Here is a 20,090-nt window from a genome sequence, read left to right as displayed (position 1 = left end):
ATTTTACAGTGTCAAAACTATCTCACTATCTGAAGAATATAATGCTATTGTACACCTATTTCGCTTTTGGTCCCAATTAATTTTGTGGCTTCTATTTAGGCATATCATTAGCATATTTGCTTCTAAATTAAAACCTCTGATCATAATTTGGTCATGGACTTTGAAAAAGGGGGGGGGGGGTATTATTTTGTAAGCATTGCTTGCAGTACCTACAATGTAAAGTTTATTGTTATGTCCTACAATCAACAATTTTAATTTTTGCATTTAAATATGTAACTTTATGTTGAATTTATGTCATTGTGTAAAGGTATAACAAAACTTGTATGAGGAAAATAAAGAAATCTCATTATTGCTACATAAAATGTTCAGTATTCTAGTTATATATATATATATATATGAAACTAAGGAAATGTGGGTATATATCAATGAAATAGAAACCCAATGTCAATTTTAAAACCACCTAAAAGATTTATAATTTTTTTATGTGAAATATGTTTAACATTGATCTTTATTTAGATTTTAAATTATTTTTGTGTACATATGAAAACAAACATTTACACATTGATCATTGCTTATGATATCACATATATAAGTGCATAAGAAAACTAGAGTGGGATAAATAAGTTATCTCCCTTCGTATGTTAATATATAATATTCATTGAATAGAAATAAAGAAGGGTTTAACACCAAATTATTTACATTATATTAACACTGATACAAGTGTTGCATGAGTGATGTAAACAAATTATGTAACACATGTGACTGTTTTTCTTAAGATTGTTTATAAACTTTATGATGACGTTAGTAGATGATATACATCCTTCAGTTTAAAGTAGATTGAACAAAAATTATGCACAGACATGCGATGGAAAAGAAGCTATTTGTCTTGACTATTGTACACTTTGTTAATGTACAATTCTAATTTATAAACATTCAGTCTGCAAATCATACAATTAGCATTAAAATAGACGAAATTTGACTTTTCAAGATCATTTCTTTAAAATATATTGTGACTGTTCTTTTGATACTACTGAACATTTATTCAAAATCATGCACAAGTTTGCCAATTTTCTTACAAGTGGTTCTTCTAAATTATTACCACCTTGTTCTTTATCTCAAAACTACAGTGAGGCCTCCATCATCAAGCACAGCTTCACAATCAACTACCAAGTTCAAGACTGAAGCCCTAGATATCACCATGTCTACATTATGGCATTCAAAAATACATTTTGTTTAATTTCAAAGTTACCAATAATGAAATGGTTTTATGAAATCCAACAAAAATTGTCATAGTTTGCCTAACATTTTTTTGGTATATCTTAAAAAGTGCCTGGTAATTTATTTATAATGTTACCCTCTATAGTAGTAATATGTAGATTGATTTATTTATTGATTGTGTCAATTTTCTTGGATTAAAGAAAACTTGCATTTCCATGGAAACTTGAATTTGTGGATTTGTCAAAATTCCTACTTGGTGAATATTTGAACTTGGTGTTTCGTGTATAATAAATAATCCACAATAGTACAATGCTGCTAACAAACCATCAGATCAATATGACAAAAATTATTATGTAACATTTTGAGGCACTTTTACACAATTGGTTACTTGTTTAAAGCTCTGTTGGTCTGTTGGTCTGTGTAAAGCTTTGACCTTGTTGATATGGTCCAGTCCCAATTTATATACCCCTTCTTGTACAATTAGTAGTGGTAGTCTAAATTTTAAGTCAATTTGGCGTCCTAAAGTTTTAGATTGGCATACATCTAAGAATTGTTTACTTAGTATGTAATTTTTTTGGTGATCCAGCTTATATTCGTAAGCAATTTATTTTCACAGAACTGAAAAAATCACCTATATATAAATAGAGATTCTGTTAAAATTGGAACATCTCTTATTATTATATAAATATTCGATCAAAGTTAATAAAAACTTGAATATGAATTGGCTGATATAGGCGGCGCTAAACAATAAGTCTACAAAAATAAGATGGTTTATAGCAGTGATAGCATTTGTTCTTAAATGAAACCAACAGGAATTCAAATAGTGTCTTTCAACTAGTGTTAGATTTTGAATACAGTCATTTTAAAATAGATGTTTAATAAGGTAATGGTTCTTGCTTAGAACGTGATACAATGGCTTTATTGCTGTTCTTTGTCTTGAAGCGTAAGGAGTCCTCAACAGTTTAATAGTTGACAATAGTTCTATGCAGATGGTTCAGTTCCCTTATGTGGCTTGAAGTGAGGATCACAACTATTACATGTAAACAAGAAATCACTCAACAAAGCTATTAGGCACTTTTTATTTGTGCTGTTTTAAAGAAAGACATAAAAATAACAAAGTCCAAACAATTTTGCAATGAATTGAATTTTCAAAAGCACTTTCAGTGTTTGCTACATTGCAGAAAATTTAATTTATTTTGTCCCATGTATTTAGAATATCAAACTTTACAATATGGACAAAAGGAATTGAAGAAAATTTTGAAATAACCACCTACCAGGAAAGATCATTCATATTGAACAAGATACCAAATAGCCAAAGGACTGTCTAAAGCTGTGTTAATCAGCTGAATTGATAACTCTAAGAAGGGTTAGTATTGTTGGTAATTACTTATTGAGAAAAATATGTCCAGCTTTGAATTGAGGTGAAAAAGTTAGCAAGGCTAATAACAATTAAGACAATTCAAATTTCTTTTTATAATAACTAATCTTGTAAAACACCTTTTAGATGATTTGTGTGGGTTTAAAACATTTCCTATAACAATTTTTTCCCTTTAGATACTGTTTAATTGCATTAACAGCTTTCCACCTTGCTGACTTTAATAAAAGATCATTTTATTATTATGTAAAAGATAATTTATTAAGAGAAAATGAGGAATGAAAATGATATTTATATAAATTGTCACTTATTTAACAATGATGAACTGCACATTTCTGAAACTCATTATTAAAGATAATTGAATCTTTAAAATTACCATGGATTATTGAAAACATTTCAAATTTAAATTGACAAATCTCTTGAGTGATGTATGAAACCAGATGTTGTATTATATCAAAATTTTATTAAATTGTTGTTTTCTTGTTTGAAATACAATTGATATATAGATCAAGCCTCAAGTCAATAGATAAGATATTATTACTGAATAATTTATGCAATTACAAAAAAGGAGACCAGAAAACATTTAAAAAAATTAACATTGGAGAAGAAAAAATTGAATGAAGGAGATTTAAAGGGTTCAAATTTGTTAGCACTATTTTAAACTGCAGCTGTTAAATCCAGATATTGAATTTACAACAAAGTTTTCTCCTGATGAGTTTAGAGGAGAACAAACTAGCCAAAGTAGGAGAAAAAAGGCAACCCAAAACACCTGCCTGTTTTTCAAGTATTTTTGAAAAGTATTTTGTAGAGATTTAATGTTTTCTTTTGTTTGGCATAATTCTTACAAAGCTATATGACCAATCTGTTGCATAATTTATTGGCTATTTATAGAAAAATGAATAAATTGCCCTGTTTTTAAAAGAATATGATTTCTTATTCAAGCATCACAGCACTGATCTCTACAGGTTGATTAATTTTACTGTTATTGAACAGGTAACACCTACAGAATACAAGACATAACCATCAATGTAAGATTATTTACTATCACCTATCTCTGTTTGATGTGCACAAATTGTATATTAACCTATTACATGGGCCAATAGAAACAGTTGTCAGAAGAATTTGTCACTACTGGATTTAAAAACATAAATATCGTTAAAGTACTTGTAAATAGTGAAGTATTTCATGAATGAAGAAATTATGATTGATATTTTGCAGGATTACTATTTTTACTGAGGGATTTAGTGATCAATTCTGCACCTGACCTTACCTTTAAGTTACCTTTTCAACTTTCAGGTAAGTTATATCAGTTATTTAATTTTTAGGAATAATGCAATCAATCAAAAGAAAAATGAACGATGACCATGTTTTGACATTTTGACTTATTGACGTTTCTTCCTTCTAGTATATATATTGACAACAAATATCTTAAATAATTATTTTATTATGAGAAATATGAATTTGTTGATAAATATACATGACTTTTAACAGTATACATAACTCTTTAATGTTAATTTTGCCATGAAACAGATGACTTTCAAGAAGTACATTAATCAAATGAAAGGTAACAAACATTTTTTTTCATAGAGGATTTGGGAAAAGAGAAGTTTATCCCAACAGCCTTTTTTGATAGAATTTCAGGATTCCAATTCCCAGTTACTATGGGAGATTTAATTCTGTGATAGTGAAATTCCTGATTTTTCCTATCCTTATTTATGGTTAGTATTATACAATAGACAAAAGACAATATTTTTTGCACAAATGCAATTATAACAATCTGTAAACGACGAATACAAAGAACATTACATAATTATACAAAACATATATGACTGATATTGTATAAGTATTATTATGTCAGACCAACCAATTATAAATAGTGCATTGGCTTGTACTCTTCAAAGCTTTAAAAGCAAAGCAACTCAATAAAGGCTGATTTTGTTTGCTAATATCTACAAGTAAATTAAGTACTGTCCATCAGTCTGGCCTATGTTTGTTTAAGAAGTCTGGTAATGTAATTGCTACTTTTCGTTGACAAGTTTTGGCTCACTTGTCACGTGGGATTATAAGCTATTGTTCTAAGTTTAATGGCCAGTTTTAACCAAAATGTATGGAAGGACCTCATTTGGTTATATGGAGATAAACAGTTTAGGTGGGGGGGGGGGTTGAAACCCCCTCCCCTTTTTTTACGATCAATGCTTTTTAATAGTGACATATATGGCTGGAACCCCTTTCATAAATGACTTGATGAGTTAGTCTCATTGACACTCATACCACATCTTCCTATATCTATGGCATCAATGATGTATGAAAATTCTTCTATTCTTTAATGATTTAAACTTTTAATTTCAATGTAATTTATATATAACCCATGCTTTGACAGGAGCCAGGTTTAGGGTTGTGCTGGCAAGAAACAACCCACCCCCTTAATCCTCCGTAAAGTGGAGCTTTAATATTTAAGCATTACTCACAGTACTTTAATACCCCTAATATATTTAGGAGATTCGGTTTTAAACAAGGGATTAAGTATGGTAATTGTTTCTGCCTAATTACGCCAAAAATGCAGCATTTGATAATGTTTGATATTTTACTGTAACTTGATGATAGTCTTGATGCGTAATAAATAAACATGTTTCAAGCATAGAAAATATGAAAAATGATGAAAATTCCGTGGTATTACATCATCAGCACCACTTAAGTGTAATTCTGGTTAATGAAGGCACGGTAAATGAGCTCTAACCATTTCCATGCTGTGATTATATCATCATTGGTGGTTACTTAAAATGTTTGTACTAAAAATACTAGTATATTCTTAGTAGTGCTAATTAATTAATACTAGGTAGACTGACAAGTACAGTCTCTAAATGTGATGCAACAATTCAATTAGAAAATAGTTTTTTTTAACAACAATGTTGGTATAGTACTGTAAATTCACAAATTATTGCATGCAATTTATTATTGCGATTTCGTCATTTTAGACTAAAATGCGATTTTAATTTTTACGTTGTTGTGAAAAATCCTGTTTAATTCAGACGAAATATTTCAAAATGCGAGATTAAATTATTGGGTTTGCAACTCTGTCATATTTTTCACCATAATAAAAACCTCGCAATAATTTCTGAATATACAGGATTAGTATCTTATTTTCAAGCACAAGCACTGATAAGCTAATGAACTTAAACAATGTAATCACTCTATTTCAAATTTTATGAGAAAGTAATTTAGTAGAGAAGATGTTTTATGTAACTTTTTTTTACCATAAAAAAAAATCAATAGAAAAACTTAACAGATCAGTAATTTAAACACATTCTAGATACATAAATTAATACTAAAAACATAGTCATAGAAAATGGAATGCCTTACAAAGGATTATATCCGTAATAAGAAATACTGATTTGTCAAAGACCGAATTATTTTAATATTTCATTTACTGTTATCTGTTTTTGTCCATTTTTAATTCCTTGTTATCTGTTATGAGCCAAATCAATTTGCTGTTCTGCTGTTATTGGGACCCCCCCCCCCCTCTTTGCCCCCCTCAGTAATTTAAACACATTCTAGATACATAAATTAATACTAAAAACATAGTCATAGAAAATGGAATGCCTTACAAAGGATTATATCCGTAATAAGAAATACTGATTTGTCAAAGACCGAATTATTTTAATATTTCATTTACTGTTATCTGTTTTTGTCCATTTTAATTCCTTGTTATCTGTTATGAGCCAAATCAATTTGCTGTTCTGCTGTTATTAGGACCCCCCTTGCCCCCCCCCCCCCCCCCCCCTTTTCCCCTTAACAGTAAGAATACATTCAACACTTATTAGATTAATTTCACCTGGATTTTGTTGGGCCCTTCAATTATTGAATCCGGGATTCCTGTAGTATAGTTTACAGAAGATAGTATTATGTAAGTGGAAAAATGACAATTTTTCTCAAAATCAATGTCATCTTTCAGTAATAGATTACATTAACTACTGTAAGCATGCTAACCATCATTTACCTGTCTATACCTATAATTAAGTAGCATGTCACCTGACATAAATTTTCAGATATATTGTCAGTAATTATATTCCTACTTAACCTGATGAAAGGAAGACAAATGGGATTCTACTACTTAAACACCAATTTGGTTGTCAGTACTTAAAACTGTAGAATATTGTCTTTGTATGAGCTTGAACTACTATCTATAACACATGTGAGAACTCCTGATAGCAATCCAAGGGTAGTAGGGCATAGGAGTGGACTGAAAAAGTTTGGGGGAGAGATAGCAAACTTCTGAAAGTGAAGAACAATAAAATAATAATTTCTGTAGTCTACCAATGTAAAGTAAGTCCGTGTCTTTTGTTTGTGATGTGTTTTCTCATGCATTACTGCAAAAAATGAGCTGGATATATTTAAATTTTATCACATGAAATTGTACCAAAACTGCCCATGAATTTTTCAATCTGCTGATTTAAGGGGGCCTATCCTAGGTGGTCAAACTACTTTAACACTAGCCTGTAAGCACTGAGCTTTTTAGTTTGAATCCAGCACATGGCTTTTCTGGCTTATACATGTATTAGTAATTTTTAGCTTCACAAAGAAATCAAATGCAGAAAACTATGTTACTTGTAGCATATTTTTACATCAATTGCTACCAATAATAGCATGTGAGAGTAAAATAAGACTTGGTACCTTGCCAGGTAAACAGGTTGATGAAGTACCCCCAACAAAACATAGTAAGCTATGTTAGTAACTTAGGAATGCATAGCTAACAAGTATAATATATGTTTTATGTCGCCTTGATCGGTTTACTACCAATTTCTGTATTCTAGCCAGGTGGCTATAGTATATTCTTGGCATATTTTACAGTCAGAGAATATAAATCTTAGAGACATGTCCAGAAATTGACCAAAATGCCTGTGTCCATCGTTTTTTTTTTTTAGCCAGATGGCAATCGTGTATACTTGGCATATTTAACTGTCACAGAGTGTACAGCTTAGTGACATGTCCAGAATACTTACAATTGTTTCAGCCATTCTGTTTGGTTCACTGATATTGATATTAATGATAATGATATACACATGTTTTTTCAAAGAACTTTTGTAGTTTTGGTCCATCTTGATGTAGTTGATATCTCATTATAGATTATTTTTGTTGCGATATTTGGAATACAAATTTAAAATGAAAGGTAACTTTTTGTTAATTGCATCTTTAAGTTGCTGTTTCAGGGGTGGATCCAGTCATTTTCAAAAGGGAGTTTTCCAACCCAGGATAAAAGGGGGGTTCCAACCATATGTCCCCATTCAAATGCATTGATTTTCCACAAAGAAAGTGGGATCCACCTCCCGGAAACCACCCCTGCATCTGCCACTATGTCTCATAGATGTACACCCTATCTGTGTTTGTATCAAAGATATTGTTAGACATTTACAACTTTTCCTATGCTTGGTTTGAATGGGAATAGAGATTACCTGTAAATTTATTTAAGTAATTTAATTCCGAACGATTATTGACAACTTTGCTGTGTACTGTACCTCAAATATATTACTAATCAATTATTTATGTTTTATCTTCATTATAAGGTAAAACCTAACTGCTAGCCAATGTTAGAAAACATTCACTTCTAACAGTCAAATACCACTGACTCTAAGGTAGTGATGAATAAAAGATTGTCTATTGCAGATTTGTATAGTTGCACAATTGATGGAACTTGCTGCACTGTGAATAAATAAACACAGGTAGACCCAGGTAAGAGAATATATGATAATTAATTGAGAGCTATTGATTAGAAGTATTACAGTGTCTGTTGGGACAAGGTTAATTTGGGGTTACACAAGGACAGAAATACATGTATATAATTAATATGCACGTAGGATAGAAATACATGTACATGTACATTGTTAACTTGCATGTATAGCTGTCATTCAGAAAAAGTGCTGTAGTAGTGAAAGGAAAGTAGAATGCGTGCATTAAAATAGAATATCTAATCAAACTGCTTTCTGAAAATGATTCATATGATGCAATTTCTGAAAAACCTACAATCAACTCAGTATCATATACATTTGTATGCTAAAACTCTTGAAAAATCTATAAACAATTTAAATTTTCTGTCTTTAAATTGTTGGGATGTGTTTTTTACAATCAAAACTGAATGCTTTAAAATATAATGAAGTTTCAGTTCAAGTGGTTGTCTGTTTAACCTTTGAGCTCAAATTTAACAGACCTGTGACTTTTTGTTTTGGTTACTAAATAAGACTGTAATCGGGGGTATCAAGTTTCCTCTGGTCAAGTGAATGTCCAGTAACATCCTCAATAGGCCTCCCTGATACCCTTGAAATATACTGTATTGTCTAGATTGCATTATAAAAATGTGTCATATAAATTAACTTTTGCATCCCTAGACAAAGTCCTCATAAAATATTGATTTACATTTCACAAGCTATGTTTTCATACATAGATATTCTTGTACGGATCATACTGCTATTTCTGGTAAGCTATTCATTAAGCTATTTAGTATGAAATTTTATTTAATGGATTTAGTAACTCTTTAATTACCAACTGGTACAATAACAGAGAGAAAAAAATTCTAGTGTCAAGTTGAAAAGTTCATGAAATTATTATATTAAATTATATGAGTTCTGTCTTGATAGCAATATGTCAGATCATCCAGGGTTAATTTCAAAGATGTTTATGCTGTAAAATAGTTTAATTGGTAGTACTGAAAACTTTTATGGATTTAATTGATTCTTGAAAAAGTTTCTATGCAGGTAAACTTAAAATTCTAATCCATACTGTAAATGCCTTTTGGGTCTTATGGTACCCTCATCTTCACTGCAAGAAGTCATAGTTGCCATTCCTTTTTTAGCTCACCTGACCTGAAAGGTCAAGTGAGCTTTTCTCATCACTTGGCGTCCGTCGTCCTGCGTCCGTCGTCCGTAAACTTTTACAAAAATCTTCTCTTCTGAAACTACTGGGCCAAATTCTACCAAACTTGGCCGCAATCATCCTTGGGATATCTAGTTTAAAAAATGTGTGGCGTGACCCGTCAAACCAACCAAGATGGCCGCCATGGCTAAAAATAGAACATAGGGGTAAAATGCAGTTTTTGGCTTATAACTCAAAAACCAAAGCATTTAGAGCAAATTTGACAGGGGTAAAATTGTTTATCAGGTGAAGATCTATCTGCCCTGAAATTTTCAGACGAATCGGATAACCTGTTATTGGGTTGCTGCCCCTGAAATGGTTATTTTAAGGAAATTTTGCAGTTTTTGGTTATTATCTTGAATACTATTATAGATAGAGATAAACTGTAAACAGCAATAATGTTCAGCAGAGTAAGACCTACAAATAAGTCAACATGTTCAAAATTGCCAGTCGACCCCTTAAGGAGTTATTGCCCTTTATAGTCAATTTTTAACAACTTTTCATCATTTTTTGTAACTTTTCTAAAAATCTTCTTCTCTAAAACTACTTTGCCAAATTTAATCAAACTTGGCGACAATTATCATTGTGGTTTATAGTTTAAAAAATGTGTCCGATGACCCATCCTACCAAACAAAATGGCCGACATGGCTAAAATTAGAACATAGTGGTAAAATGCAGTTTTTGCTTTATATCTTTGAAACCAAGACATTTAGGGCAAATCTTTCAAGATTTTAATGTCCATCAGAATAAGATATATCCCCTCACAAATTTTCAGTTGAATCGGATAACCTGTTGTTGGGTTGCTGCCCTTAAATTGGTTATTTTAAGAAAATTTTGCAGTTTTTGGTTATTATCTTGAATACTATTATAGATAGAGATAAACTGTAAAACAGCAATAATGTTCAGCAAAGTAAGATCTACAAATAAGTCAGCATGATCAAAATTGTTAGAGGACCCCCTAAGGAGTTATTGCCCTTTAGAGTCAATATTAAACAACTTTTCCTCATTTTTGTAACTTGTATAAAAATCTTTTCTAAAACTACTTGGCCAAATTTAACCAAACTTGGCCACAATCATAATACTAGGGTATCTATTTTTAAAAGAGTGTCTAATGACCCCGCCTACCAACAAAGATGGCTGACATCAGTAAACACATTAACAGGTGAGCGACACAGGCTCTTGAGAGCCTCTAGTTTTTCAAACCATAGGCCTTAAAATGAATATTTGCAGCATCTCCATCAGGGATCATAATCCCAGACTTTTATGCCAGAGGCAAGCACACTACAAAAATACCACCCAAGTACCTTAGTTACCAGTAATCTATATATTCATATAGAATAAGATGATGATGTATGATTGCCAGTGAGACAACTATCTACCAGAGACTGAATCAACTATAGGTCACCGTACAACATTAAACATTGAGCAACACCCATACAATATATAGCAAGTTAGGCTCCAACATAACAAGATGTAAAACAATTAAAAAAAAAGAAGGCATGATTAATGTAAAAAAGAAACAATAATAGAAATAATAATATAAAGCAACAAACAAAAATCACTGAATTATAGAATGTGGCAGGTTAAACGTGTTTGCAAGGCAACCAACCCCTTATCTGGTAATCTTGATTCAATTCATTCTCAACTTGTTGATGTGTGCCTCATGTGGAGAAGGATATGCTTATCCTCCCAGAGCACCTAAGATAACCCTCAGTTTTTGGTAGGGTATGAGTTGCTCAGTCTTAATCGTTTTATAAGTACTGTTTGTCTTTTGATTGTTTTGAGGTTTTTATACGACCGCAAAAATTGAAAATATTTTGGTCGTATATTGGTATCACGTTGGCGTCGTCGTCGTCTGAATACTTTTAGTTTTCGCACTTTAACTTTAGTAAAAGTGAATAGAAATCTATGAAATTTTAACACAAGGTTTATGACCACAAAAGGAAGGTTGGTATTGATTTTGGGAGTTTTGGTCCCAACATTTTAGGAATTAGGGGCCAAAAAGGGCCCAAATAAGCATTTTCTTGGTTTTCGCACTATAACTTTAGTTTAAGTAAATAGAAATCTATGAAATTTTGACACAAGGTTTATGACCACAAAAGGAAGGTTGAGATTGATTTTGGGAGTTTTGGTTTCAACAGTTTAGGAATTAGGGGCCAAAAAAGGGCCCAAATAAGCATTGTTCTTGGTTTTCGCACAATAACTTTAGTATAAGTAAATAGAAATCTATGAAATTTAAACACAAGGTTTATGACCATAAAAGAATTGTTGGGTTTGATTTTGGGAGTTTTGGTTCCAGTTTAGGAATAAGGGGCCCAAAGGGTCCAAAATTGAACTTTGTTTGATTTCATCAAAAATTGAATAATTGGGGTTCTTTGATATGCTGAATCTAAAAAATGTACTTATATTTTTGATTTTTTTTATTGGCCCAATTTTCAAGTTGGTCCAAATCGGGTTCCAAAATTAAACTTTGTTTGATTTCATCAAAAATTGAATAATTGGGGTTCTTTGATATGCCAAATCTAACTGTGTATGTAGCTTCTTAATTTTTGGTCCCGTTTTCAAATTGGCTCTACATTAATGTCCAAAGGGTCCAAAATTAAACTAAGTTTGATTTTAACAAAAATTGAATTCTTGGGCTTTTTTGATATGCTGATCTAAACATGTACTTAGATTTTTGATTATGGGCCCAGTTTTCAAGTTGGTTCAAATCAGGATCCAATAGCAAGAAATCTTCAATTGCACAGTATTGTGCAATAGCAAATATTTTCAATTGCACAGTATTGTGCAATAGCAAGAAATATCTAATTGCACAATATTGTGCAATAGCAAGAAATTTTCAATTGGAGTTATCTTTCTTTGTCCAGAATAATAGTTGAATCAACTTAAATCATTGTTTTATACAATATACAATGTATATTCACAATTTTTCTCATTTCAGATTTCATAAATAAAAAGAAAATTTCTTCAAACATTTTTTTGAGAGGATTGATATTCAACAGCATAGTGAATTGCTCAAAGGCAAAAAAAAAATTTTAAGTTCATTAGACCATATTCATTCTGTGTCAGAAACCTATGCTGTGTCAACTATTTAATCACAATCCAAATTTAGAGCTGAATCCAGCTTGAATGTTGTGTCCATACTTGCCCCAACCGTTCAGGGTTCAACCTCTGCGGTCGTATAAAGCTGCGCCCTGCGGAGCATCTGGTTTTTGCATAGCACTGTCAGTTTATCAACTTAAAGAGTTTGATTATTCCCTTGGTATCTTGCCTGTCTTTTGTCTAGACTTTAAGCAATTTAAAGCTTAATATGTGATTATGGATGTTTTTTCCATTACTAAGACCATGTGTTGACCTACCAATATCATCTTTTAGTTTTCTGGTAATGTCTAATGGCTGTCACATTGTTTATTACCCTATGTTTCCTATTAATCAGGGATCAATTACAATACAGTGCTTGCAATGTGGGTATTTATGTTTTGGATGGTATAAAGACACTTCCTGTATCAGTATCTCAGAAAATATAAATAAAAAAAACATATTTAAGGATATTCTATCTTTCAGCAATTTTAACTGTTTTTCATTAATTTGGTATCTGTCTTTATCAAAATACAATTTTTATGGGGTATCCAATATTTGAGCAATCAGATATTTGTGGTAAAATGTAATGTTTTGTAGGTGAAATATAATTAGTCAAAAAATAACAAACATTTGCAGGAGACATACATTGGTCTGCTGATTAATATATATCCAAAAAAAAATACATTAATTGCCAGTTTTAGCATATGAATTCATTCAATGACCAGTGATCTTTCTAACCTTAAAGAAACATTGAAAGGTAAACTATTTCCCCATTTTCGAAACTTGCTTCATGATAAATAGTTAATATTATTAAGAGCTATTCTTGACAAAAACAAGCTACTATGTGTTTTTATTACCTTGTTTTAGTTCTTTAAAAAACAAATTTAATGAATAAGCTTTATTAGTATTAATAAAGGGAAAATTGGTTAACATCAATAAGACAGCAACCCAATGACTAAAAGACATCTAGAGGTCATCATGCAGTCTTTGACAAATTGTTTATACAAAATGTCAAACAGAATTGTTGAGGGTTAAAAAATTAACAAAATAAAGAATACCTCAGGGGGCTGCACAATAAGGGGATATGATTATTAAAAGTTCAAATAACCTTTGAAATTGACCTGTATATCAAACTTTTACCCAGTTATTGTTCACCTCTAGAAAGCTTTCATTTAAACCACAAAAACACAGTTTTAATGTAATTTATGCTAATTTGAACTGAAGTGTGCAGGAAAGATAGACATCATGTTTTGCCATGACATATATGCACCAAAATCCATCACAATATTGTTGAATTTTATTACATTTTTTTTTCATACTATTTTTCAAGGCTGAGTGGTAATATTTTTATTCTTCTATATTGTATAAGTATAGGAATGACAGTATTATATTTGAAGATTTAGAGCCGTCAATTGAGGATTTACTTGTGGAAACTTTATAACAAGGTCTAATTGCTGTCAGTAATCTTAAAAAAAAATGGTATCAACTTCATACTTAAAAGGTTAACCCTTTCTCAAACGCTTTATCATTCACCTTCAAATCATGATATAGCTAGTTATACCCCATGCAACGAAGTTGCGAAGGGTATAATGTTTTTGACCCGTCCGTCCGTCAGTCCGTCCGTCCGTCCGTCTGTCCGTCAGTCCTGTTTCTTGTCATCGCAACTCCTCTCAAACCACACAACAGAATTTCACGAAACCTTTTCAGATAATAAGGACATACTATGTAGTTGTGCATATCGACGGGAAATTGCGATTCAATTTTTTTTCTAGGAGTTACGCCCCTTTGAACTTATTTACTTTAATGTACTACTGCAACAGTTTGTCATCCCAACTCATCTCAAACCACACAACAGAATTTCACGAAACCTTTCCAAATAATAAGGACATACTATGTAGTTGTGCATATCGACGGGAAATTGTGATTCAATTTTTTTTCTAGGAGTTACGCCCCTTTGAACTTATTTACTTTAATGTACTACTGCAACAGTTTGTCATCGCAACTCCTCTCAAACCACACAACAGAATTTCACGAAACCTTTTCAGATAATAAGGACATACTATGTAGTTGTGCATATCGACGGGAAATTGCGATTCAATTTTTTTTCTAGGAGTTACGCCCCTTTGAACTTATTTACTTTAATGTACTACTGCAACAGTTTGTCATCGCAACTCCTCTCAAACCACACAACAGAATTTCACGAAACCTTTCCAGATAATAAGGACATCCTATGTAGTTGTGCATATCGACGGGAAATTGCGATTCAATTTTTTTTCTAGGAGTTACGCCCCTTTGAACTTATTTACTTTAATGTACTACTGCAACAGTTTGTCATCCCAACTCCTCTCAAACCACACAACAGAATTTCACGAAACATTTTCAGATAATAAGGACATACTATGTAGTTGTGCATATCGACGGGAAATTGTGATTCAATTTTTTTTCTAGGAGTTACGCCCCTTTGAACTTATTTACTTTAATGTACTACTGCAACAGTTTGTCATCGCAACTCCTCTCAAACCACACAACAGAATTTCACGAAACCTTTTCAGATAATAAGGACATACTATGTAGTTGTGCATATCGACGGGAAATTGCGATTCAATTTTTTTTCTAGGAGTTACGCCCCTTTGAACTTATTTACTTTAATGTACTACTGCAACAGTTTGTCATCGCAACTCCTCTCAAACCACACAACAGAATTTCACGAAACCTTTCCAGATAATAAGGACATCCTATGTAGTTGTGCATATCGACAGGAAATTGTGATTCAATTTTTTTTCTAGGAGTTACGCCCCTTTGAACTTATTTACTTTAATGTACTACTGCAACAGTTTGTCATCGCAACTCCTCTCAAACCACACAACAGAATTTCACGAAACATTTTCAGATAATAAGGACATACTATGTAGTTGTGCATATTGACGGGAAATTGCGATTCAATTTTTTTTCTAGGAGTTACGCCCCTTTGAACTTATTTACTTTAATGTACTACTGCAACAGTTTGTCATCGCAACTCCTCTCAAACCACACAACAGAATTTCACGAAACCTTTCCAAATAATAAGGACATACTATGTAGTTGTGCATATCGACGGGAAATTGTGATTCAATTTTTTTTCTAGGAGTTACGCCCCTTTGAACTTATTTACTTTAATGTACTACTGCAACAGTTTGTCATCGCAACTCCTCTCAAACCACACAACAGAATTTCACGAAACCTTTTCAGATAATAAGGACATACTATGTAGTTGTGCATATCGACCGGAAATTGCGATTCAATTTTTTTTCTAGGAGTTACGCCCCTTTGAACTTATTTACTTTAATGTACTACTGCAACAGTTTGTCATCGCATCTCCTCTCAAACCACACAACAGAATTTCACAAAACCTTTCCAGATAATAAGGACATACTATGTATATTGACAGGAAATTATTATTCAATATTTTTTCTTATACTTATTTAATTTCTCCAATGACAATGTGGGGACATGGGGTATGTGAGCGTGCTCACTAAGGTTCTTTAATTCCACATGGATTTATGTGAGTAAAGGACCTAAGACTGCTTGGTATGCAACTTGAACAAATTAGGGGTGATGCTTCATAAGGATATAGTATAGTAGATGTAGGTGGATACAAATCTATTACCCAGGAATTTTATTGGTACATAGTTGAATGACATCCTGTGTTGTGGTTTTCATTTCGTTTCATTCCAAAATATTACAATCACCAAGAAGTAGGTGTAGGAGGTTTTTACCATTATTTCTTCATGGGATGAAAATCAGTTAAATTGCAATGACTTGAAATTTTAAATGATATTGCATTCCATTAACATAAACTTTAAATAACAGGAAAGTTTAATAAGTTCAAATTATTTTAGAATATATTAGTGAAATATTTTTATTATGTAAGTGAAAACGATGGTAAAAGCAATATTTTTATTCTTCTGATTTTAAGCTGGATTAAAATGATCTAATATTAAGTATAAGTGAGTAGATATTTTTGCTAATCTTCTTAGACAAGGTTTATTTAGCACTTTTTGAATGACTTTGATTGTGTAGTGTTGTTCAGGTCATATAATCATATTGACAGGGTTGATTTCAAAATCTACCGAGGTATGTCTCAGCCAAATCTTACTTATTTCAATTTTTAATCGGTCAAAAAAATAATCTAAATAATCCATATATTCTACGATGGATCAATTGTGATATGAACACTGCCCATTAGAGGTCACAGTTTTTTTCCCCTGATTAAGTGACATTTGCAAACAGCACAGAATTTCAAGAGTTTATGTAAATAGCATTGAACCTAAAGGTTTAACTTGTAATTTCTTTCAGAAATATTTTTGACAGTTTCCGTATTAACCAACATATTTTTTCAATTAAACTATAACATTTGAATGAAAGGGGGTGTGATAGAATTGTCCCTGGTGCATAATTATCCCACAAGACTCTGACCCTCAGAGATATATCATTATCACATTTGTATAATAACTAATATTGCCCTGTGTGTAATTACCAGTAGTCATATCGGCCCTTTAACATACCTTAGCATAGATTCATGTCTGTCCAGTGGATAAACTTTTGTAATCTTTTATTGGATTTTTACAGCTACCAAAGTACAGTGAAGACTTTATATTTTGTACAGTGAATAAATATTGATCACATAAAGGCTTGTTGGACATTAAATCCTCAAAGGTGAGTGTATTTACTTTAACAGGATTTATATTTACTTTTAATTTTAATTTTTTTATGAATTTTTAAAATGAAGAAATTATATGAGAAAAAAAAATATTACTTTGTTATGAAAGCATTGAGGGAAGGAATTTAGATTATCATTTTGTAAAAAAAAAATTGCATTCATTTATATAACTATAATAAAACTTGGATAGTGTATTTGTATGATTTTATTATTTGTATTACCTATTCAAATGTACTAATTTGCATACAGCTTATATCATAAATACGTTAAGTGTTATATAAGATTTTTATATCCAGTGAACAATATGTTTGCCAGGTTTGAAAAGGAATTTAATAGAATTTATATGATTTTGTTGATGAATACAATGTGAAATTCTACCATATTTTTTTCACTTTTAATATTGTAATTTGACTTGGATCATACTTTGAATAGAAATAGCGCTTGAACCTTGGGATTTATGTTTGGTTAAATTTCACATCAATTAATATACATATAGCTGTGAAAAATAACATGGATAGAAATTAGAATTTTAAAGTACAATAGTCATTGTACAGTAGCGTGGAACGGTAAGACATTTATTTATTTTGTCTTTGTAACTTTGGAAATGATGGGAAAAAAATTTCAAAGCTATTCTTGAAGATTTACCTTTTTCATGCAAGTATTTAGGTTCTAAAAGGACTTTTTATGCCCCACACGTAGTGGAGGGAGCATTAAGTTTTGCCCATACGTCCCGAAATTGTTTCCATTCTCTTACTTGAGTTTGCCTTAACCAAATGTTATGAAAATAGTACAAAATGCTTATTACCACAAAACACAGATTGAGTTTGAATTTTGGTGGGGTCACTTTATTTGTTTTTTTATTTAACCAGCCCTTTTGACTACCACTTCCTAAAAGTATTTGCCAAATTCTACATGCATTTTTTAAGGTACTTTAACTACCATTGTTTAACTTTCTTCATTCGTACTTCCTTCTGAATATTTCTTTAGTCTTTATCGTAGACTTAGTCCAAAATTTTTACAAAAAGTACATATTTGAGTTAATTGGTAGTGACTAATCTATTTGATGTCTAATTGTCTAAGGATAGGATTATGATTGTTTTAGTAATCAACAGCTGTCACAGAAATAACATTCTGATTGGTCAATTTCCAATTGACTGAACAATTTACTGTTATATCTCTTGAGTAATCAGATAATAGAATCAAGATAAGATAACTCTTTGATTGGTTTGTTGATATTGAGTCTAACTTATTTAATATGATATGAATTGTGTACTTATTTGTGAATGGGATAAGGTTATGCCAATGTATAAAAAGTACATTTTAAAATTTTAATGAAGATTAATGAATGAGTTCAACTACTGAACTAGAGACATTTTTAGATGAATTAAAACATGAATTCAAGGCAGTTTAACTCTTCTGTATACATTTAATCTGTACATTTCTCTTTACAAAATAACTGTTTTCCTTTATCTACAAAAAAAATGGTACACACAAAAAATAAATGAACCCGCAAGTTTTGAAATGATTCCTTGTTGCGTTATTGGTTCCTTTTACAGACTTGGTTCATAATAATCAGTACTAATTAGTCTTACAAGATATTTCGGTCCCTTGCCTGGGGCTTCCCCTCATTATAGAATTGCTTTTTGTTACTTATAGATTTATCTAAACATTTCTAACAGAATATTTGCTAAGCATATTGATCCTGGATTGACAACTAATGATCTGTATACATTGTGTGACCTATAGTAAACAAAGACAGTAATGTTTGTAAACATTTAGTATCATAAACCACATATTTTATAATTAAAGAGCAGTTCCCCTAGCATTAATCTGTCAAATAAAGATAGCTTGATTTGATTATCATTTTATTTCACCAAATTCAGCTTCAGGTCACGAACTTGAAATTGTATTCTGTTTATCATTATTGGAAAGGAGACCTTGATTATAATAAGAAAAAAATGATCTTTAACATAAAAAAAATCTTTAAAGAAACTTTAAAAAGTATCAGCTACTGTTAACATAGGTTTTGCTATTGCAATGAGTCGGAAAGAGATTTCTGTACATAAAACAAGTTTGTACTGCACTCTGAACAACTTATCGTGTCATAAATATTTATCAACTTTTATAGTACAAAATATGTCTCAAGTAATTTTTCTCAGCATGGGTATTTGTTGTTGTTAGAGAGAAATAAAAAGTTACATCATTTGAAACCTAGATGACCTTAGCACACAAACACAAGCTGTTGCCTCATATATTTGAAGGAATGCAGTTCGTTTAATTCATATGCACTTTTTTTCTTACACAGAAGTTGTAAAATACGTTATGCTTAAACATTCCTTTAAGTACTACTTATTGAAGTGGTTTGATCAAACTGTTGCACAATATGGCCACCACTAATTTTTTCAATGCAAAATCTTCATAATCCCTCTAGATCAGCATTGTTTTGTAGCTTTATAGCAGGTAACCTGCTCCATTCTTACGCCCCAAACATAAAGTGGTTGCCACAAACCTTTATCTACCTTTCTATCATTATTAATATAAAACAATTGTCTATTATTTTTATGCCCCACCTACGATAGTAGAGGGGCATTATGTTTTCTGGTCTATGCGTTCGTCCGTCTGTCCCGCTTCAGGTTAAAGTTTTTGGTCAAGGTAGTTTTGATGAAGCTGAAGTCCAATCAACTTGAAACTTAGTACTCATGTTCTCTATGATATGATCTTTCTAATTTTAATGCCTCATTATATTTTTTACCCATTTTCACGGTCCATTGAACATGGAAAATGATATTGCGAGAGGGGCATCCGTGTACTTTG

At 31.4% G+C, this 20,090-nt stretch overlaps 1 protein-coding gene across 15 annotated transcripts in view; it reads left to right on the top strand.

Moving 5' to 3' along the window:
• Positions 1-3,720: 3,720 nt before the first annotated feature.
• The window catches only part of LOC139526318 (axotactin-like), a 108,943-nt gene continuing 92,573 nt past the window's right edge, over positions 3,721-20,090 (top strand). For 8 of the 15 annotated variants that reach the window (XM_071321555.1, XM_071321502.1, XM_071321562.1 and 5 more), the window contains exons 1-3: positions 3,745-3,889; positions 8,255-8,320; positions 17,186-17,272. The gene's annotated coding sequence lies outside the window, so the exon portion shown is untranslated. Of the gene's footprint in view, positions 3,890-8,254; positions 8,321-9,042; positions 9,062-17,097; positions 17,273-17,556; positions 17,843-20,090 lie in introns of those variants that run through there. The other 7 variants (XM_071321518.1, XM_071321570.1, XM_071321468.1 and 4 more) reach the window with 7 other exon arrangements.

Source organism: Mytilus edulis, chromosome 1 (genome assembly GCF_963676685.1).
Source record: "Mytilus edulis chromosome 1, xbMytEdul2.2, whole genome shotgun sequence".
Lineage (NCBI taxonomy): Eukaryota > Metazoa > Mollusca > Bivalvia > Mytilida > Mytilidae > Mytilus > Mytilus edulis.
This window is presented reverse-complemented; position numbering and strand designations above follow the sequence as displayed.